General features: G+C 36.7%; 1 protein-coding gene and 1 pseudogene across 3 annotated transcripts in view; both read right to left on the reverse strand.

Annotated features, from left to right (window-relative positions):
• The window catches only part of RFX7 (regulatory factor X7), a 134,318-nt gene that overhangs the window by 88,032 nt on the left and 22,993 nt on the right, over positions 1 to 23,293 (reverse strand). Inside the window, exon 1 of one of the 3 annotated variants that reach the window (XM_029951387.1) lies at positions 9,027 to 9,084. The exons of the other annotated variants lie outside the window; for them this stretch is intronic. The gene's annotated coding sequence lies outside the window, so the exon portion shown is untranslated. Of the gene's footprint in view, positions 1 to 9,026; positions 9,085 to 23,293 lie in introns of those variants that run through there. 3 annotated transcript variants of the gene reach the window in all.
• On the reverse strand, positions 590 to 21,399 carry LOC115301075 (annotated as a pseudogene).

The raw sequence follows: 23,293 nt of genomic DNA on the forward strand, positions 1-23,293 counted from the left end.
TACTCCTAGGTATACACCCAAAATGAAAATGGATATTAAAATAAAAATGTGCCCATAAATATTCATAGATGCACTACTCATAAGAGTCAAAAGGTGGAAACAACCCAAATGTCCATCAATGGATGAACAAAATGTTCCATGTAATGGAATATCATTCAGCCACAAAAAAAATGAAGTACTGACCATACTAAAACATGGATGAATCTGGAAAAATTTATGCTTAGAGAAGGCAAACATAAAAGGTCATGTATTGTAAGCTATAATGTATATGAAATATCCAGAATATCCACATCCAGACATAGGAAGCAGGCTGGTGGTACCCAGAGGTTGAGGGAACAGGAAATTGGGGAGTGACAGCTTAAAGCACATCAGGTTTCATTTTGAGGTGATGAAATATTTTGGAACTAGACAGAGGTGATGGTTAACAGTCTTATAAATATAAATGTTACTGAATTGGGTACTTTAAGTGGTTAATTTTAGACTATGTAAATTTTACCTTAATGAAAAACAAATTGTGATCACAAAAAAACTAAAAAAACCTCACTTTGATACTAAAATACCTAAAATGAAGCAAACACATAAAACTGTACTATTTAATATATTTCTCCATGAACAGTTTGTGAAATTTAGATGACAATGTGTCATTTACAAATCTTTTGTCTTTCTTCTGATCATCTACACCTCTTGCACAGTCAAAAACAATATCATCCCACCTATTTTTAACTTTGAAATTGGCCTGAGGCTGGAATGGGCCAGTGACATTAAGCAGGTTTCCACTCCATGTTTTTCATACTTATTCTTTCCTCTTTAGCCTTCTGGTCTTGTTCCTTCCTGGCCTGCTCTTCAGCAATTTAAAAAAATTTTCTAGTTCTGCAAGAAAAGCTGCAATATCCTTATCAACACTCTCTTCTTCATAATCTTCAACTTCATCTTCCTCAACTGTTAGAGTATCATCTGCATCACGGTTGGCAGCAGGAATCTGGTCTAACCAAGTCTTTTTTGACAACAAAGAGGAGGTTGTATATTCTCATGTCAGATGATCTCATTTTCTCTCTTGTAGTAGCTCTCTTTTTCCCTTCCAGCTCTGTCCTGCAACCATGGTTCTGAACTTCTTCAGGGGCATCCTAAGTTGTCCACATTTTATCTTTGTATAAGAGGGTTTCTACTTGAATACTGCTTTAAGAGGTGGTTCAAATCACCTCCTTTTCCTCTCCCACCTCTTGCAGGTTCAAAAGCTGGCCTAGCTGCTTGTCACCTTTTCTAATTCGCTGAGATCTGATGTAGTAGCTTCTGGATATCATACAGACACCATTATGACTCTTCTCCAAAATGCTTCAAAAATAATCATTGCTCAGAGTTCTTGCCTGATCTTATTAAACTTCTCTGAAAGTAGTTTGTAGACCGATGTTTCTTGATGGAGTAACGGTTTTCACTGGCACCCTTCTTTTCTGTGCAGTTTATCCTATGCTTTATAGGATGTTTGGTGTTTCTGGATGATGCCCACTAAATGTCAGCAGACATTCTGACAACCAGTACCCCACATATTACCTACCGTATGTCCCTAGTTGAGAGCTACTGCTCTACCATGTAGACAACAAAGTCATTCATATGCTATGTGTTGACTCACATGTTTCCTAATATACCAAATATAGTGCTCTGCAAATGTGTTATTTCAAAAGTTCAAACTTCATTAGGTATGAAAAGTGAACCTCTTGCTTTTTTAAAAAAACCTAAGATACTACAGGCGTTTGTTAATTTTATCATAAAACTCAGAAAATTAAAACTAATTTCAACCAGAAGAAACAATTCTATTACCAGGTAATTTTTGTCTACTATTTAATCATTGCTATTATTAAAATTAAGCTTTCAACTTCTTGCAAAATCTGGTAATGACAGATTTTTCCCAGTGTGATGTGTGTGAAATATTTCATTGTTTTAATATGCACTACTCTATTAGTGAGGTTTAACATCCTTACATATTTATTGCCTACTAAGCTCTTTTTTTTATGCTTACTTTTGAGAGAGAAAGGGAGAGAGAGAAGGGGGGGGCAGTTGAGTGGGAGAAGAGCAGAGAAGGAAGCAGAAACTGAAACCAAAGCAGGCTCCCGGCTCCGAGCTGTCAGCACAGAAACCGACGCGGGGCTCCCATCAACCCCCGAGATCACGACCTGAGCTGAAGCTGGATGCTTAACTGACTGAGCCACCGAGGTGCCCTGTCACTAAGCTTTCTTACGTGTACTGCCTCCTCATATCCTTCACCCATTTTTCTACTTTGTTGTTTGCTATTATTATTCTTATAATATTTATAGGAGTCCTCCTTATACTTTGATACTAATCCTTTGCCAATTATTTGAATTACAATAGTTTCTCTCCATCTGCAGCTTTTTTGTATGGTGCTGTTTTTACAAAAAGCTTAAATTTTAATACAGTCAAATTCATTAATATTTTTCTTCATGAAAAGTGCTTTTGGTGTATTGTTTTTAAAAATTCTTGGGGCGCCTTGGTGGCTCAGTAGGTTAAGCGTTCAACTTTGGCTCAGGTCATGATCTTGCGATTCGTGGGTCTGAGACCCATGTTGGGCTCTGTGCTGACAGCTAGCTCTGAGCCTAGAGCCTAACTTCAGATTCTGTGTCTCCCTCTCTCTCTGACCCTCCCTTGCTCACAGGGTCTCTCTTTGTCTCTCAAAAATAATAATTAAAAAAAAAAACATAAAAATTCTCCCTTATTATGAGGTCACAAACAGATGTATTTTCTTTTAAATGTTTGCTTCTCACATTTGGGATGGTGAGTTTCCCTAGATTCTGTGTGATATATATCTATATATATTCCTATTATATAACTAAAGGTCCCAGTGGCCCACCCTCTTCCTTGCAGACAAGGCTGCAGACTTGTGTTTCCTAAGCCTAGCCCTTTCACTGGTACACATTAGGCAATGTGTGCTCAATAAAATGAGGGATAGAGAAAGTTGAGAGACAGAGGCAAAGCAGGGATAAAAGTGTGGGAAAAGAGTATTCAAATTATGGTCCTTGGTGCAAACTTAAGTATCAGAACCATACAAGTCAAAATTTATTAAAAGCAGACAAAGAAAACTAAGAATCACAGATTCATCCACTATATCCAATGTCTACTGAGTTAATCAGCATTTATTAAACAGCTATTTATTGATACAGAGTATGTTACTAGTATTTGAAAGTTTAGACTATAATTCACTTTAGTAAAAACTCTCTAATAAGGTATTTTCCTTGTTTTGCTGTTCTCCACATAGAGGTATCTTTTAATATATGAACGCTGGTTATTCTGAATGCTGAATTTTACTATTAAAATTTGGTCTGAAAGGACTGAAAAGTCTGTACTTTGGGGAGGCAGACACAGAGGGTGGATTGCAGGAAGATGGGCTTTCCAGAACTTTGGAATGCTGGATGCAAAGATATTGATCATGTGACTGGGTAACAACTCTGCTTTTTCTCTTCCAGGATGAGAATGTGGCCTTGCTGGTGCTGAGATGGTTCAATATCCAGGAAACTGTAATGTTTTAGAACTACCACTTGATTTTTACGTTAAGTCTTTGCAGAATTTTAATCAAAGCCTACATATAAAGGGCAAAGATATATCACACATCTGCTACAGCACTCTAACTGAACTTTTCCTGCAGGATAGGTAGTTGTTATGCACGGAAGAAAACCTGCAGAGATCAAAAAAGCAGTTTAAAGATATGCTGCACTTACTATTATTCAGAAAAGTCATTTGGCTTCTGTGTCCTTAACTAAATAATCTGAGAACATGGCGCATCTGGGTGGCTCAGTCAGCTAAGTGCCTGACTCTTGATCTCAGGGTTGTGAGTTCAAGCCTTACACTGGGCTCTATACAGGACATGGAGCCTACTTAAAAAAAAAATCTAGGAACATACAATAGGTGGGTAGACAGTCTCAACCCAATAATTCCTAACTGGAGGGTGGGGGTAGGGAGAGAGGAAGGACACAATAGAAATAAAGAGAAGAATGAGACCTACAAGGACTTCTGCTATCGTGGCCCTAAAGAGAAAAATAGCTCCCTCGGTAGCAAGATTGATACCTAGCTCACTCAGTATAGTTGAGGAAGTACATTCTATAGTTGAGGAGTAAAAGGGGAGGATTTATACAAAACCACCTACAAAGTATTCTCGCCAATATATTAAACTGTGTCTAATATTGAACCATATTTATATCTAACTACCAATATATAGGAAATAGAGCAGATGAGAAACATGCTTAAAAGCAGCATGGGATTGAAATCAGAAAAACCCAGATTGTGGGAAACTCCAGAAGACAAATGATTCAGGGTCAACAGACAAAAAAACTATAAGAAAAATGTTAAAGGATGACCTATTAATTAAGATATCAACTAACAGCAATAAAAGGATACTGATTCAAACTACAAAGGAAAAAAAATGAGACATGAAAATATGAGTATGAACTGTATACTAAGGAGTGACTATTACTTTTTTTGGTGAATTAATCATACAGTTTTATTTATTTGCAGATAATATGAGGTTCAGAATTTCCTTCAAAATAATCAGGGGAGATTTTATATATACATTAAGTTAATTTTATTAATTTAATTAAATATTAAATATACATACATACATATATTTAACTATGAGACTAGTTGTTGAAGTTGAATAAGGACATGAGAGTACACTGTATTTTCTTTCTTTCTCTATACAATTGAATTTTTCAAAATAAAATGTTTTAAAAAGGGGAATGCTTAGCAGATTCTTTTCAGAAGAAAAGCACATCATTAAACATGCAGGTTCTATAGCTAAAAGGATAGTTTGAGGTCTAAAAATCTGATATGGATTAAAATTGTGAAGGACTTAAACTCTAAAAGATTACAAAGAAAACTAAGAATCACAGATTCATCCACTATATCCAATGTCTACTGAGTTAATCAGCATTTATTAAACAGCTATTTAGTGATATAGAGTATGTTATTAGTATTTGAAAGTTTAGACTATAATTCACTTTAGTAAAAACTCTCTAATAAGGTATTTTCCTTGTTTTGCTGTTCTCCACATATAGGTATCTTTTAATATATGAATGCTGGTTATTCTGAATGCTGAATTTTACTATTAAAATTTGGTCTGAAAGGACTGAAAAGTCTATACTTTGGGGAGACAGAGAACTGAACAAATTTTGCTATTCTCTGTAGTCTCAATCTGTGTACCTGCCCATTTTTTTCCAATGTGCAGATTTTTAGGTTTATAATAAAAGTTCAAAATAGTCAAATGATAAAAAAGCATGTGTTCATGCAATATACTTTTTGTTTTTAATATTAATTTTTTTATGTGTTCATGCAATATACTTTTTGTTTTTAATATTAATTTTTTTATGTTTTATTAATTTTTGAGAGAGACAGAGCATGAACAGAGTGAGAGAGAGGGAGACACAGAATCCAAAGCAGGGTCCAGGCTGTCAGCATAGGGCCTGACACAGGGCTTGAACGCACAAACTATGAGATCAGGACCCAAGTTAAAGTCAGTCACTTAATCAACTGAGTCACCCAGGTGCCCCATGCAATAAGAAACATCATGGCATAGGTAGCAGGAAAAAAAAAAATGGCTTACGAAAGAAAATTCCAATTCTGCTATATACCCATTACTTAAATGACCTCTTATTCTCTTGAGGTATAGGATACCTCCTCCAAAGTATTTTTGTGAAGATTAAACAAGATAATCTATAACAAGCAAGTAATAGTCTTAATATACGTGAAATGAAACTAAATCTCATCTAACCCTTTCATTTACAGTAAGGAAGCTAAGAATCAAAGAGTTAAATGACTTGTGCAAAATCACACACTGATGTTTTATTTGGCCACATTATCCAGTAAAAATGCTATTATACCAGATAATCACGCCTCTATTCTACACAGGGATTTTAATTAAGAATTAAGAACAACCTTGTCCCAGTCCCATCATTTTGGAACTTGCTTCTCCAGAAAACATGAGGTACTGCCAGTAAGTGAGCTGAATGAAGGTTTTGGCTAGCTCCTAAGCCATACACCTTTTGCTGGGCTTCAATGCCCTCTAGTGCTGACCTGCAGAGGCAGCCTCGGGTTCCAAACACAGGCACATTCACCTGGTCTAAGGAACAGGTTAGCAGTGCCCATAAAAATAATGAAATTAAACATGAGGCAACACTGACATCCATCTAAAAGGATGGATATGGATTAAAATTGTGAAGGACTTAAACTCTAAAGATTACAAAGATTCTGTTTTCTTTGGAAGATGAAATTTTGAAGAGGGTTTATACTTCAAACCTTCAAAAAGCTTTTTAAACTTTTTGTTCTTATTTGAGTTTGTATAATATATACATAAAACATTAAAAAACAAACTAAAACACAAGGCAGGACAGAATCCTGTGGATAGCCCAGTGAGGAGAATTTCTTACTCTCCTTCTACTGTATAGCTTCCAAAAAAGTATGACACAGCCACACAGCTTAGTATCTTCTTGTGTTACATTATGAGAAGCTAGGTCAGAAATAAGGCAGACTTTTAAAATGAAGACCACGTGGGAATAAAAGTGACCTCATTTTCTTTGGATGTACGTTAGACGTCACCAATAGGTGATGTGTAAGTCTTCTTAAACTGAAAGCATTAAGCTAACCTATGATTATCAGATGCTTATTAGATTAACTGAGATCCCAAAACAAGGAAACCAAAGTAGGAATGGCTGTAGAGGACCAAAGTTAAAATGAGGTATCTCCTAAGATGGCAGATGCAGGCAATGATGCTTGACATGCAGATAAGAAAGTCTACTGGGTACCTGGGTAGCTCAGTCAGTTGAGCATCTGCCTCTTGATTGTGGCTCAGGTCATGATCTCAACAGTTTATGAGTTCAAGCCCTACACTGGGGGCTTGCACTGATGGTGCAGAGACTGCTTGGGATTCTCACTCTCCCTCTCTTTCTCTGACCCTCCCTTACTCTCTCTCAAAAAATAAATAATAATAATAATTAAGTAATTATTATTTGGGGTGCCTGAGTGGCTCAGTCATTAAGCATCTGACTTTGGCTCAGGTCAAGATCTCACAGTTGGGGAGTTCCGAATCCCACATCCGGTGAGCTCCAGCCTCACTTCAGGTGAACTTTATGTCTGCTTCCAGTAAGCTCCAGCCCAGCTTGGGAGTAAACTCATGTCCACTGCTGGTGAGCTCAAGCCCCACTTCTGGTGAGAATGAACCCCGCATCAGGTAAAAAACAAAAAACAAAACAAACCAAGCCCCTGGTAAGCCCCACTCTTCCTCTCTTTGCCCCTTGCTCACCTGTGCCCTCTCACTCTAAAAAAACAAAAGATATTAATGTCTCATGTAAACTAAAACTAGTTGAAATGACTCTTGTATATATTGCCTTCACTCTTGAGACATAACTTACTACTCTCTTCTAGACTGTATTAGGGGAATAAAAGGTTCAGTATTCTAAGATCTATTCTAAAAGATGCAGCCATCATGTTCAATGGCCTTGTCCTCTATTTAGCCCCGAGAATCATAGGACTTTTGTTATAATGAAAGGCAAAAACCTTGAAAACCAATTTGATAGTTGTTACTAAAATTCCCTCCCCAAAAGCACTGAGTGAATCAAAAGTGGCAAGCCTGATCTAAAAATGCTGTTTCAGTCTATAAAGTAAAAGGTTATCTAAGAAGCTCAAAGAATACTCAATGTTCAAATGATGGTCTGAAGAGAAGATACCAACACTAACATATTTTAAAGGTAGAATAGTTATCAATGGAAGGAGGTAAACTTATTTTTTAATTTTTTAAAATTCTTTATTTTTCAGAGAGACAGGGGAAGAACAGAGAGGGAGACACAGAATCCAAAGTAGGCTCCAGGCTCTGAGCTGCCAGCACAGAGCCCAGTGTGGGGCTCGAACTCATAAACCACAAGTTCATGACCTGAGCCAAAGTCAGATGCTCAACCAACTGGGCCACCCAGGTTCCCTGGTATAATTATTTATTAATGATATAGTTAGAAATTTCTACATTTTCCGCCTTTCTCCCTGTGCCTAAACAACAATTCCATGTATTAGGTCTGGTAGTAATCTCCTGAGATACTTCAAAGAGACTTATGAAATCAAGGATCTTAACATCTTAGGCCAAAATTTTCTAAAACAAAAACAAATACAGATTTCTTTCCTGGGCCAGAAAACTTCATAAAAAACTAAATAATGAGTTTCAGTCTCCAAGACCTGTCAGTTCCTGAAGAAAATGTCTCACTATCCAACAGAAATATAAGACAAGCCATATAAGTAATCTTAAATTATCCAGTAGTCACACTAAGTAGTAAAAATGATATTAATTATTATTAATATACCAAAATGATCACTTCAATATGTAATTAATATAAGAAATGCTGAAATATTTTAGAACCTTTTTTCATACTAGGTCTTTGAAATCAGTATATACTTAATACTTAACATATTTTAATATGATATAGCCACATGTCAAGTGCTCAACAGCCACATGGAGCTAGTGGCTAGTGTACCGGACAGTTTAGGTCTCTGGCACAGTACATCTCACGGACTATGACTATACTTAAAAGAATATCAGAAAAGTTTGATAACTCCTTTAGAGGTGAGCATGCAGAGACAAAACCGGTCATCTGTTACTCTCTAATTACAAGACTTTCTCCCTAGAAAATATGTATAGAAATGCAAATCTCAGGGCACCTGGGTGGCTCAGTCGGTTAGGCCTCCGACTTCAGCTCAGGTCAGATCTCACATTCGTGGGTTTGAGTCCCGCATCAGGCTCTGTGCTGACAGCTAGCTCAGAGCCTGGAGCCTGCTTCTGGTTCTGTGTCTCCTTCTCTCCCTGCCCCACCCCCTCTCATGCTCTGTCTCTCTCTGTATCAAAAATAAATAAAACATTGAAAAAAAAAAAGAAATGCAAATCTCTTAGATTGCCCTTAATCATGATACATGCAGAATAATTTTTTTCTAGATTTTACAGAGCAGTATCAGTGTCCCACATCTGTCCTCCAAAAAAAGAAGTGACTTACTTAATATCCTATTGCCCTTCACTTAAAACCAAGAATCACGGGGCGCCTGGGTGGCTCAGTCGATTGAGCGTCCGGCTTCAGCTCGGGTCATGATCGCACGTTCGTGTGTTCGAGCCCCGCGTCGGGCTCTGTGCTGACAGCTCGGAGCCTGGAGCCTGCTTCAGATTCGGTGTCTCCCTCTGCCCCTCCCCGCTCATGCTCTGCCTCTCTCTGTCTCAAAAATAAATAAAACACTAAAAAAAAATTTAGAAAAACAAAACCAAACCAAGAATCACAGTCCCAGATGATAAAGCACAGTCAATAGCATACAATAGGTAGAAGATTAAGTGTCAAGTATAAAGGGTATAAGAAAATATCAGAAGCCAGCCATATAACCATCGGGAACAGAAAACCGCAATGCAAGGTTAATATATGTATTACCCATATTCTAGAGTTGCATTTTGTAAGGACTATTCTTCCTAAAATGAATAGGTATCCCATGGAAAGGTGGCCAATATTCAAGTCAATTTAGGAACTGCTGAATTAAACAATATTAAACATATTCTAGGTTCCATCATCCCTGTAATACCTGACTATTCAAGGACCTTAATATGCCAATAAAAAGTGTCCCTTTCACAAGGGTTTAAAAAAACAGCTACAGACACAGCATTTCCCAAAAAAGTTAGTAAAGAAACTTTATTTTCATGGATCTTGTGGAAATAGTATCCCAAACTGGAAAATGATGATCTAGACGCACAGGTAGGACGACTTTCACAACCCCAGGAAGAAACAATGCTAGGTAGAGTAGTGGTAAGGGCTTTAAGAAGTATATACTGCTAAGCTAGGCTTTCAAGGTCTAGTTCCTAACAATATTCTAATGGGAACGCTGAGGACTAAATTATCAGGTACACCCTTTTGATTTGATCAAGTAAAAAAGGCAATGATCTGTATTATTCTATCTATAGACCTATATTATTCTCCCCCATTCCTAATTCAAGTAATAATGGCTATGAAATACAATATTAATTATAATTCTACCCAAAAAATCTCATTTTGATCTTATGCTCCTAGAGATCAAAAAAGAAACTCTTATGAATCAAATGGGACGCTCAAAAACTCATCCAATTGATACTAAAGCTGCTGTAGTTAAAACTAGACATGCTTTAAACTCTGTGAACAGCACAAAGTTTAAAGTAACCAAGCAACAGAATAATTAATGTACATAGAAACATCTAAAGTAACCAAACCTTCTAGAATCAAAAGGGATCTAAATGGGGTGCTTGGGTGGCTCAGTTAGTTAAGCATCTGACTTCAGCTCAGGTCATGATCTCACGGTTCAAAGGTTCGACTCCCACAGTAGGCTCTATGCTGACAGCTTAGAGCCTGAAGCCTGCTTTGTATTCTCTCTCTCTCTCTCTCTCTCTCTCTGTCCATCACCCTCCCTCTCCCCCCAAATAAACAAACATGAAAAAAAATTTTTTAATACATACAAGGGTGCCAACTAAGACAACAAAAGCAAAAAGACAGTTATTTCCTCTAAGGAGAGGGACTTTAAAAGATGTCACAGACAAAATAAAGAACACACTCTAAAAAATACTGTGATCGTTCTAAATCCTTAATCTGGATTAAATGCTCCCCTTACAGGATCAAAGGATAGAAAACACAAAATGAAGGTAACACTCAGAGGAGTTTTAATATCCAGCAGGAGACATTTAATTTTTGTCAAGTCTGGTGGGTATAAAATGGTTGTCTTGATTTGCCTTTCTCTGAAAACAAGTGTGAGCACGTTTTAGTGTTCTTTTTTAAAACCATGTATCCTTTTAATAACATGCCTGACTATGGTTTTTGCCCAAATTTCTACTTGCTTTTCTCTGTAACCTGTAAAACTTCTTTATATTTCAAATATCAATTTTCAGCTGTGTTACAACTATCTTCTCTCAGTGTGTGACTTATGCTTTCACTTTCATTAGGTTGACACAAGATGAACAAAACTTTAGAATTAAATATAAATGCTCAGAAATGCTAGAGAATTCTACCAAACATTTAAGAACACCAATTATACAGCATCTTTTCCAGAAAATAGAAGGGAACTTCCCAATTCATTTTATGAAGCTGATGTGTACTATGACCATCGTGTATTGGCAGTGATCTACACAACATCAACAGAACGAAACAGAACACCTAGAAACAGACCGATTCAAATATGTTCTACTGACTTCTGACAAAGATGCAAAAGCAAATGGAGGACAGATTTTCAGCAAATGGTGTTGAAGCAATTGAATGTCCATAGGTTAAAACGAGATACCACCTCAGAGCCATCAGAATGGACTGACCCAAAAAACACAACAAAGTAACAAATGTTGCAAAGGCTATGGAGAAACTGGAACTCTGTGCCATATATACTGTAGTCATAACTAGTCTGGGCATTTGATAGTGAAAGTGCTTTACTTTGTCCTTCAGGAACATCTCAGCTATTATAAGCCATTTCCTATCTGCAAAAAGCTTAAAATTAGATTGTGTTTTTTTTAAAAACATTATTTTGGTTAAAATCGCACTGAATTTATAGACTATTTGGTAAGATATGAAAACATTTTTACAGTGGTGGTATGTTTCTTCATTTATTTAGATCTAAATTAAAAATCTTTCAATAAGCTTATAAAATCTAAAATAAAGGGTTGCAGGTCTATATTTAGATTTACAAGGGCCTATTTTTGTTACTGAATGCTTTTAAATTATTTATTTTACATAAAAATTTTATTTTATATACAGATGCAAATAGCTTTTGCTAGGCCATCTTAATTATTTCAATAATTTTTATGTAGATAGAGTTTTCTATATAGGTTAACCTATGTTTGTTTCTTCTAATTATTCCATTTACTCAATATTTTAAATATCGGAATGTGCTAAGACTGTACAATATGGGTAAGAGTGATAATAAACACCAATGTGTTGTTTCTAATTTTTAAAAAGGTGTTTTAGATCTTTTTTTACTAATTGGTATGTTTTTCTGTGGTTTCTTTGTAGACATTCTTTGCCAATTAAGTTCTGTTCTTAGCTTGCTAAGCGTTTCATTACAGATATCAAATGTTATTCAATTATTTTCCTACATTAATTCAGATAATCAAATAATTTGTCTTCCTTAATTTGTTAAGGTGGTAAATTATATGAACAGATATTCTAATGGACTAACTTTGCAACTCTGTAACACACTCAAGCTGGCTAAGGTATATTCCTTTTATTTACATATTTTTGGCTCTGATTTTCCAATTTTTGTTTTGGACTTTCTGTTCGGGATAGTAAAATTAAAGGCCATTTTTATATTCTATCTGGTTTGGGTGCCAAGATTATACCAGCCTCACAATATGCACAGCAATGTGTATTAGTTACTGTTGTGTAATAAATCACACCATAACATAGTGGTTGAAACCAACACACATTTATTATAAAACAGCTTCTGTGGGTCAGAAACCTGGGAGTGGCTTCTAAGGGTTTCTCATGAGGTTTCTTTCAGTCAGGATGTCAGCAGGGGCTGTAGAGTCCACTTCCAAGATGGCCCACTCACATGCTGTTGGTAAGAAGCCTCAATGCCTCACCACATTAAGTATCTCTAAAAGCTTGAGTGTCCTCATAAGTAGCTGGCTTCTCCAAGAATAAGTGATCCAAAAGAAAGAGTGAGGAAGAAGCTTCAGTGCTTTTAATGAACTATTCTCTAAGGTTACACACTGTCATTTTTTTTGTTACTGGGTCCAGCCCACACTCTAGGGTAGGGAATTAGACTTCTACCTCTTGAAGGGAAGAGTATCAAGAGTTTAAATATAATTTATAAAGACTGTGGAATATTCCCTCTTTTTCTAATTTCTAAATTTTTACAGGATTGAAATTATCTGTTCCTTGAACACTGGTGTAGATTTCACTTATACAACTATTGGGACTTGGTATTTTATTTGCAGGCACTTTTTAAAGAACTGAATTCAACTTAGTGATTAAAGGGCTATCAGGTTTTCTATTATTGGAGTAATTTAAAGTTTTCTTGGAATTTATCCATTGCATTCAATTTTTAAAACTTACTGACATTAAGGTTGCTTACAAACACCCTTATTTTAATCTCTGCTACATCATAGTTATGTCTCATTTTTCATTCCTACTATTATTTACATCTACTTTTTTCTTATCCATCATCATTCCAAAGTCCTGATCATTTAATAAGATTTTTCAAAGAAAACCTATTTAAAAATTTTTAAAAATGTTTAGCCATTTCTGAAAGAGACAGACAGAATACAAGTGGGGGAGGGGTGGAGAGGGACGGAGACAGAATTTGAACTCACTAACTGTGAGATCATGACCTGAGCTGAAGTCAGATGCTTAACAGACAGCCACCCAGGTACCCCAACGAAGAAACCAATTTAGATGATCCTGCCATATCTTAGTTTTCTATTCATTTTCTAGCCTTACCTTTATTAATTCCCTCTATTTTCTTTGGGTTAATTGTTAATTTCTCATCTTAAAAGGTTATTAGCTCATTAATTTTCAACTTGTCTTTTTTCCTAGTGTAAATCACAAAAGCTACAAATTTTTCTCTTAAGTACCAGTTATTGGATCTTTAAATTCTGATGGAAAATCTTTTCATTACCATCCAGTTCTCAGCATTTTCTAATTTTCACCATGATTTCTTTTTCTGAAGGTGTTTTAAAAATTGCCGAATATGTGCAGATATTCTCCAACTTTTCAGTATTAAAATAGTTTTTAAAGCAAAGATCATTTGAAAGAAGAGAACAACTGTACAGGGCTTCACCTAGATGCAGTAATTATTTGCCAGTTTATTTTCTTTCTACATACACACATATATTTAACATGTGTATTTTGCTGTAGCATGTAACAGTAAGTTGCAGACACTAAGACATTTGATCCCTAAATAGTTTGATATGCATTTCCTAAGGAAAAAAAAATTCTCAATAGCAATTCTATTATATCACCTACGAAAATTAACAATTTCACAATATACCATGCAGGCCACATTCACATTTCCCCTAATTATCACAAGGAATGTCCAGAGCTTTGATCTGAGAACCAGATCAAATCCAAGTTCATGCCTTTTGAATGTCTCTTATAACTTTTTTCTAGAAGAGTCCTTCCACCTTTCCCCCCTATGATATTCACTTTTTGGAGTCCAGAACAGCTGACTTGAGAATCTCACATACTCTGGGATTTGTGTGATTGCTTCCTCTTGATATCATAAGGGAATGTATGGAATATTCTAAAGCAAATGCTTTATCTTTTCCATTAAACATTAAATTATGAGTCAGTGTCCATATAACTTGAACACCAATTGTCTGAGTACACAGTAACTGAACTGAATGATATTAAGACTGATTTATAACTTTAATACAAATTTAATGATATGTACAATTGTTGCATGGCAAAGTATTCAGGCAGAAATGTTAAATATCTCACCTAAATGATAATCATCAATATTCTTTTGCTCAACCAAACCAACTTGTCACAGTTTTTTCATTTTTATTATTTCTCCAGTAATGAGCTGACAACATCTACTACACGGAAGCAAGAGCTTAAGAGTGTAGTCCTCACATTCAAGTATTAAGAGATCTAATATTCCTTGTTTCTTTTGCCTTCCTCCCTTGTACAGTTATGACTGAGACTTAACTTTATCTTTCCTTACACCATCCCCAAAAAGAAGGGTCCTAAGGAATCTTTCAGCAATTCACTGACCACTAACTATTTCGTGTCGTTAGGCTCTTTGGTTTTAAATCCAAAACAGAAAAAACAGTGTCCCTACTTTGCAAAAAGCCCATTTGGAAAACCAGAGCTGGGGCAATGCATTGCCAGCAAGGCTGATTACCTGGGAGACGGGAGAAAACAAAGTGAAGCTGGTTTATGGATATTTAATATCTGGGCCTAAAGAGGTGCGGATGACTAGGTAAAGTACAGTTACTCTTTAATGGGGAATGGGGAAGGAAGTAGAAACCCAAGTTGAACAGCGCATGCAGTGAGCAACAAGAAGGCTCCAATCACTTCCATCCAAAATGAACCAAAAAACATAAAAACAAAATACCGGAACTCTTCCAGATATAATGCTGTTGTGTACTGACTGCCAATACACAATCCTTCATATACATTGCTTATAAAATGAGGTACAAAAAAATACAAATCTTGAAGAGGAATCATAATTTAAATCTAGATTTGTCTTATTACAAGTATGTATTCTATTTACTGATACCAGATAACAGAAAGAACCGCACAATGAGTTAATGCACATGAAAACAATGAATAAACAAATGTAAATTAGTGAAGAAATTCTGTTCAGATAAAAAATTATGAGCAAAATGTCATTGGGAGAAAAAGAAGTTGATAACATACCACTAATACCTTTCTGAAGTTTATTATAAAAAGCTAAAATATATTAATTTCTCAGCTGTTAATTGGTAACACTACAATACTTGCTTTTATTTCTTCCTTTAGTGTCATATGTTCTTGTGTCATATATACTGAAGATCCAGTATATGGCACAAATACATATTTGAGATTTTATGTCTTTTTGATGAATTGGCTTTTATCATTATGAAATGTTTCTCTTTATCACTGGTAAGAACCTTTGTCTTGAAGACTTCTTTGTCTGATATTATTAGAGCCACACCAGCTTTCTCATGATTAGTGTTTGTGTATGATGTCTGTTTCCTTCCTTTTACACTAGTCTGTATCTTTATACTTAATGTATGTCTCCTGTAAATAGTATATAATATAGTCTTGCATATTTATCCAGTCTGAAACCTCTGATTTGTAACTTGTAGTGTTTAGCCCATTTACAGTTAAGGTAAATATTATTATGGTTGGCTTTGTTTCATCTGGTATTTTTTAGTATTCTATTTCACTGCTTCTTTTGACTGCTTTAGGGGTTTGTCATATAGATCCTTAATCTTTAACAGTCTACCTTCAGTCAATATCATATCTTTCCATTTTATAACAATACAATTCAAGCTATCTTGCTACTATGCTGCATTTTTTTACTTGTACATATTATAAACCTACAATACATTAACATTTTTAAATGTTTACTTATTTTTGAGAGACAGAGAGAGAGAAGGGCACCAGAGGAGGAGGGGCAGAGGGAGACAGAATCTGAAGCAAGGCTCCAGGCTCCAAGCTGACAGCAGCAAACCTGATGGAACCCACGAACCGGAACCCACAAACCATGAGCTGAAGTCAGATGCTTAACCGACTGAGCCACCCAGGCACCCCAACATTAACATTTTTCAAAGAGGCACCCACTTTTTTATAGAGTTTCTATAAAAAAGAAACAAGAAAAAATGTTATTTATATTTACCTATACAAAGACCAATTCTAGCTCTCTTCATTCCTTCCTTTAGAGCTGACTAGTATGTTTCTGACTAATGTGTCTCCTTTAGCCTGAAAAACTTACTTTAGTATTAATTGCTGTGAAGTCTCAAGGTGAAGAGTTCCCTTAGCTTTTGCACAAATAAAAATGTATTTTGCCTCCATTGCTGAGAGATATTTTTGATGATTTATAATACCAGGTTGGTTAACTTTTTTCTTTCAGCACTTTATTATTTAAAAAAATTTTTTTCTAATGTTTTTTATTTATTTTTGAGAGACAGAGAGACAGCGTGAACAGGGGAGGGTCAGAGAGAGAGAGGGAGACACAGAATCTGAAGCAGACTCCGGGCTCTGCGCTAGCTGTCAGCAAAGAGCCCGATGCGGGGCTCAAACCCACGAACCATGAGATCATGACCTGAGCCGAAGCCGGACGCTTAACCGACTGAACCACCCAGGTGCCCCTCTTTCAGCACTTTAAAGAAGACATTCCACTGTCTTCTAGTCTCTATTATTTCTTATGAAAAAGAAGTGTTATTATTATTACTGTCCCTTATGTACAGTATAATGCGTCTTCCCCCTCACACCCAGCCGCTTTTAAAATGTTCTCTTTAGGTATCATTTTCAGTAATTTGACTTGATATGTTAGTATGGTTTTGTTTATTGTGCTTGGAATTTGTTGACCTCCACAAGTCTGTAAAATTTATTGTCCAAATCTTAATAAAATTTGGAAATCTTTCAACTAACATGGCTTTAAATATTTTTCTGCTGCAATCTCTCTTCTCTTTCTGGGACTCCATTTACACGTTATGTCCTATCACTTAATAATGGCATGGGTCTTTGAGGCTTATTCTTCCCCGCCCTGTCTGGGTACAGTTTACTAAAGTTTTTTTCTGGCAGTTTTCAACATGCCATTATACATATCCCGTGAATATTTCATTTCAGGTATTAAATTTTTCTGTTTCAGATTTTCCATTTGATTTTTATGTAGATTTCCATTTCTGTTGAGACTCCCTATCTGAGCATGGATAATGCTCACCTTATCAGAGACAATTTAAAATATCTGTCAACTAATTCTGTATCTTTCATCCCTGCCCCTGTTCCTATTGTCTTTTTCCTCTAGAGATGAGTTGCAATTTCCCACTTCCTCATATGTTTAGTAATTTCTTATATAGCTGTAAACTGTTGGTACTACATTGAGTGTCTGGAGTTCCTTCAAGGTGTGTTTGTTAATTTATGTTAACCTCATACTTTTCCAGGTTAGTTTTAAACTGTTCGAATGGGTCTAAAACAGCTCCTCCTCTATGGGTAAACTAACCTTAGTCCTAAAATATACAACTTCCTAGGGTCTCCACTAATGCTCAACGTGCTCAACTAGCTTCCTTCCAATCTGGCTGGCCAAAAATTCTGTATGACCTCTAGAATCTTTTCTTAACTTACAGGCCCCCATAGTTTGTTCTCTGAAAAGAGACCTGCCCTGCATATGTGGAGTTCAGTATCAGTAAAGAATCTAAGGATCCTGTGGAGATTTCTAAAGCTCTTTTTCTAAAAAGCTCCCTCCTTCCCAATAACCCACGCCTCACCAATTCCAGGTGCTTCAGCAACCATACACTCCAATCACTGTTTTCTCCATTGCACTAAATCTCTGGTCGCTCTTTGAGCTCTCCTTGACTGAGCTCCAGTTTGGAAAGCCAGAGTGAACTTACCTCTTGGGTTTTCCTTCTCTCAAGGATCACTGTCCTATCCTCTGCTACTTAATGCTAAGAAATAGTTGCTACGTTTATTTTATCCAGTTTTATGGTTGATTATGAAGAGAGGATTAACTCAATACCCATTACCCCATTATGGCAGGACCTGGAAGTTAAGATGTATCAAAATTAATTTTTAAGTACTTTTTTTTTTGGAAGATTTTTTTTAAGTTTATTTATTTTGAGAGAGAACACGTACATGAGCAGGGGAGGGGCAGAGAGAAAAGGACAGAGAGAGAGAATCCCAAGCAGGCTCTGCACTGTCTGCTTGGAGCCAGACACAGGATTCGATCTCACAAAAGGAGAGATCATGACCTAGAGCTGAAATTAAGAGTAAGATGCTCAACCCACTGAGCTACCCAGGCACATGCTCCTGAAGGTTTTCTTTTTAAGAAATTTCTACACCCAGTATGAGGTTCTAATTCACAACCCCAAGATCAAGAGTCATGTGTCCCTATTACATGCTCTGGAAAATTATCTACGGAAAAGTTCAAAATAAAAAAATAAGCTCAGGGGCACCTGGCTAGCTCAGTCAGTAGAACACATGACTCTTGATCTCAGAGTTGTGGGTTTGAGTCCCATGTTGACTATAGAAATTACATAAAAAGAAAATCTTTAATAAGTTCCTGACATGCTCAGTCAGTAGAGCCCATGACTGTCGATTTCAGGGTTGTGAGTTCAACTCCATGTTGGGTGTAGAAATTACTCAAAAATAAATAATACAACCTTTTTTTTTTTTAAGTTTTTTAAAGTGGATTTCATGCCCAACATGGGGCTTGAATGCATGACTCGAAGATCAAAAGTCACATGCTACAATGACTGAGCCAGTCAGGCATCCCCTAAAATAAAATCTTTTTTAAAAAGGTAATTTTCAAGAGTAAATGATAAGCCACAAAAAGGGTTGTATTCCAAGTTATTAATTAAACTATTACTCAGTTTCACTGGAGTGGTCAGAAGTCTCCCATGCTACTCTTTCAGAAGTCTGTGTTTGGAGAAACAGTGTGTCCAGATAACGTGATTGTTCCAGGGCATTCTGTAGTTTGACTACTACTTGACGTCTCTGAAGGTAATTAGCACTGAAGGAGGGGACTATGCCCTCTCCTTACCCTGGGCATCATCACATATGGTAGCTAGTGACCAGGGGACTCTTAAAGTTACTGATGAGTTCTTGTGGAGATCCAGAGAATCAGCTATTTTTAATGATTCTTGATAGCACGTGAGGGAAGTACCCTCATGGATTAACAATGTCAGTTTTGCTTTCAACCCTGATTCTAATTCCCTCCACTCACCCACCTCTGTCACTGTGACCTTGAAGTACAGAACAGATCTCTTTCCAGTTTTTCCCTTTCCCACATGGATCTCTATGACCTTGATTTTGACTTTATTTGGTTTGCTTTCCCCTTCATGCTTGAAATGATTCTTCATCAATCTTCTCTGTCAAAAGTCATCTTCATTGCTGTCTCCTTCTTCCCTTTCTTCACAATCTGTTCTGACATCATGTACCAAAAGTTTTGCTTATACTCAGAAATTTAAAACATGGTGTGAGGAGTTTTTGAACTCTGTGGTTCTGTAGTTACCTCATTCAGGATTTTGCATTCAAAATCTCGGTCTTTTTAAAAATTATTTTAATGTTTTATTTATTATTGAGACAGAGAGAAACAGAGCATGAGCAGGGGAGGGTGAGAGAGCGAGGGAGACACAGAATCCGAAGCAGGCTCCAGGCTCTAGGCTTTCAGCACAGAGCCTGATGTGAGGCTCGAAACCACAAGTCGCGAGATCGTGACCTGAGCCAGTCGGCCACTACCAACTGAGCCACCCAGGCGTCCCTCAAAATCTCAGTCTTAAGCTTCCCACTCTAACCATCACCTCCTGCCTTCTGAGCTCTGACTTCAGTAATTCTGCCTCTGACTGGGATGTACGATCCACTGATCCTAGAACAAGTTCACTGTCCACTGTGTCCTCATGTCCTTAATCAGCTTCTATCCATGATTCCTTACTACCTCCATCTGTCCCTTCTTCACACTTGCCTGGTAAAAACTAAACCCATGGCAAAAATGTGTCCACCTTCGCACCAAAAAGAACCAGCACTATCAAGACCTTGATTTTAGCTCTTACAATTCATTTGTGCACATGAACATGGCAAGAGGAAAAGAGCCAATCGTGTGGAGTGGCTCACATCAAATTATGACCACTAACCTCAAGTCTGCCTTTAGTGCTACTGACAAGCCTATCATATTTCTCTCAATAGTTCACTTTCTACTCACCAAGACAACTGTTTCACACCTTCTCTTTCCTCCTCAAACCTCAAACAGCTGATGACCTAATCTCCCATTTTCCTAAGAGAAGCAACCAGAAAAAAAATAAATGTCTTCTGTGTGCTCTGATCACCAACCACATCTACTATATCCTCTGCCTTCCCACACACTGTCACAGATAAACTGTCTAAGCTCCTGTCCAAGGTCCTCATCTCCATTTGGATACTAGATCCAGTATTCTCTCACCTACTCAAAGATATTGCTACAGAAATCATCCCTCTCTCCTGAATAGTCAAATTGTCCTCTCCACTAGAGCACTACCGTCACCCCATCAGTATATTCTACAATATCTTCATCTTAACACATTACACCATTTACCTTTCAACTTCACATCTCTCTTGGCTGTTACCCTATCTCTCTGCTTCCTTCTAAACAAAATTTAAAAGCAATATCTATACACACTGTCTCCACTAACTCTCTCTCATCCTCTTTTGTATCTATTCCAATCATGTTTTCACCACTACCATTACTTTTGGCAAGGTCACCTGCAAGGTCCGTGTTGTTAAATACAATGTCATTTTGAGTCCTCATCTTACCTGATCCCTTAGCGACATTTGCACGGCTGATCTTTCTCTCTTCCTTCACTTTCTTCACTTGGCTTCCAGGAGACCACTCTTACTTCTCCCCATGTCTCATTGGCTGCTCCTTCTCTGTCCCATTGGCTAGTTCCCGCTCATCTGCCTAACCTCTATGGATGGAGTGCCTCAAGGCTTACTTCTTAGAACCTTTTCTCTTCTGTATATTCTACCCCCACCCTGACAATCTTAGGCAACCTGTACCTTTAAATACTGCCGTTAAGCTGATGATTCCTAAATGTACATCTCCAGCCAGATCACTCCCTTGAACTCCAGATTCATAATCTTCAATTGCCTACTTGACTCTCCAATGTATATTCTTAAGCATATTAAGTGTATATGCACAAAAGAGAATGCACTCACCTGATTCCACCTGCATAAAGTTATATCCCTTTAAAGTCTTCTCCATTGTAGCAAATGGCTGCACAGCTGCTCAGCCAAAACCTTTGGTTTTACCGTGATTCCTCTCTATCTCTCACACTCTGATGTTCAAGCTGTTGACAAAATCAGCTAGCTTTGGCCTCAGAATATAGCCAGAGTTCCACCACTTCTCACCACCATTACCATTATTCCCCGAGGCCAGGATTCCATCACCTCTTGCCAGAACCATGGCAGCTGCTTCCTAACTGATCTTGCTTCCAACATAGCCTCTCTATAACCTTATAACCCCAGCAACAGAGAGATTCTGAGCGTGTCCCTACTCAGTTTAAAATATCTCAACGCTGCACTGGTTTCCTATCTCAAAGAAAAATCTCCCATCAAAGTCTTTACATGAACTTCAAGCCCTAAATGATCTCCCCCTTATCTCTCTGACCTCATTCTCTACCTTTCTCCTCCTTACTCTGTTCCAGCCACATCGGCCTCCTTGCTGTTTCTCAAAGCCATACTCAATCACTGTCTCAAGACCTCTGTACTTTCCCCTTCTTTTGTTTGGGCCTTCCATTTCCCAAATACCCTCATGAGTTGCTCTCTGGCTTCCTTGAATTCTCAACTCAGATGTTGCCTTTCATTGACTTTCTTTGACCACCCTATTCAAAACAGCAAGAGCCCAAATTCAAAACTCTGACCCTTTGTCCTTTCCATTCCTCTTACCCTGCTTTATTTTTCTCCATATGTAATACCCAAGATTTCTTTATTGTCCCCCAAAACCAGAGACCGCCAGGGAGACGGAGTCACGCATGCAAAAGCAAAGGGCTTAGGCTCGCCGGGGCCTAAACTCAAGCTCACAGACTTTACCGACTTGATGGATCCAGGCTGAGAGCCTAAGTACTTTTTAAGATTATCTTAACATATTAAAAAATTAGTAAATATAAAAATAAAACAACAGCCACCCAAGACCATATCCAGCAAAGAAGTTTTGCTAAATTCTGCTGTGTCTTCTTCTAAATTCATACATTTCTACATATACATGTGTATAAGATCTTTTTAAAATTAGGGTGAAACTAGTTTTTTAATTTTCCTTTTCCACTTAATATTGCAATGTGGGCATTTTCCCAAGTCTTACACATTAACTGAAAACAAAATCTTTTATGGCTATATAAATATAAAAAAATCTTGACAGTAATTTATAATTAATAATAAACATTCTCTTACTGTTGAGCATTTAGGTCACACCATTATAAATGAAGGCTTTGTCTTTGAATATTCACATAACTCACTCTATAATTCAGGTCTTTATTCAAATACCACCTTGGTGAAGGTTACCTGACCAACCTACTTAAAACTGCAATCCTCTCCCGGACATACAACTTGGTCTTTCTCGTGCTTTGTTTTTCTTCAAAGAATTTACCATTATGTCACATAGCATATATATTTTTAATTTTATGCTAATTAAGTCTCCCTCCATAAAAATGCAAGCTTTATAAGAGCAGATCTTTTTGATTAGTTTGCTTACTGCTTTATAATCCGAGTTCTAAAAGAATACTTGCCTAATATTAAGCACTTAATATTAGTTCAAAAAATGAATGATTGTAATGAATGAATATTGAGGGAGACACCATACAATATGATTTAAGTGAAGCCAAAACAAACAAAAAATTATTTATAGGAAAAAAGAATCAAAAGAAACATGTTTCATACAGATGGTGGAAATAAGTTATTTTGTCTTTTATTTTTTGTATAATTAATACCCTTTGCTTTTACAATGTAGAAACTAATGTTCTTTTTTAAAAAGATAGTGCATTAAGATTATATATCAAACAAGAAGAAATGTATATAAATAGAAATGGACTAAAACATCTTTCTGACTAGTGATTCAAACTGTGACAAATCATTATCTAAAACCAACAAAAGACTATAAATAT

This window comes from Suricata suricatta, chromosome 9, assembly GCF_006229205.1.
Source record: "Suricata suricatta isolate VVHF042 chromosome 9, meerkat_22Aug2017_6uvM2_HiC, whole genome shotgun sequence".
Taxonomy (NCBI): Eukaryota; Metazoa; Chordata; class Mammalia; order Carnivora; family Herpestidae; genus Suricata; species Suricata suricatta.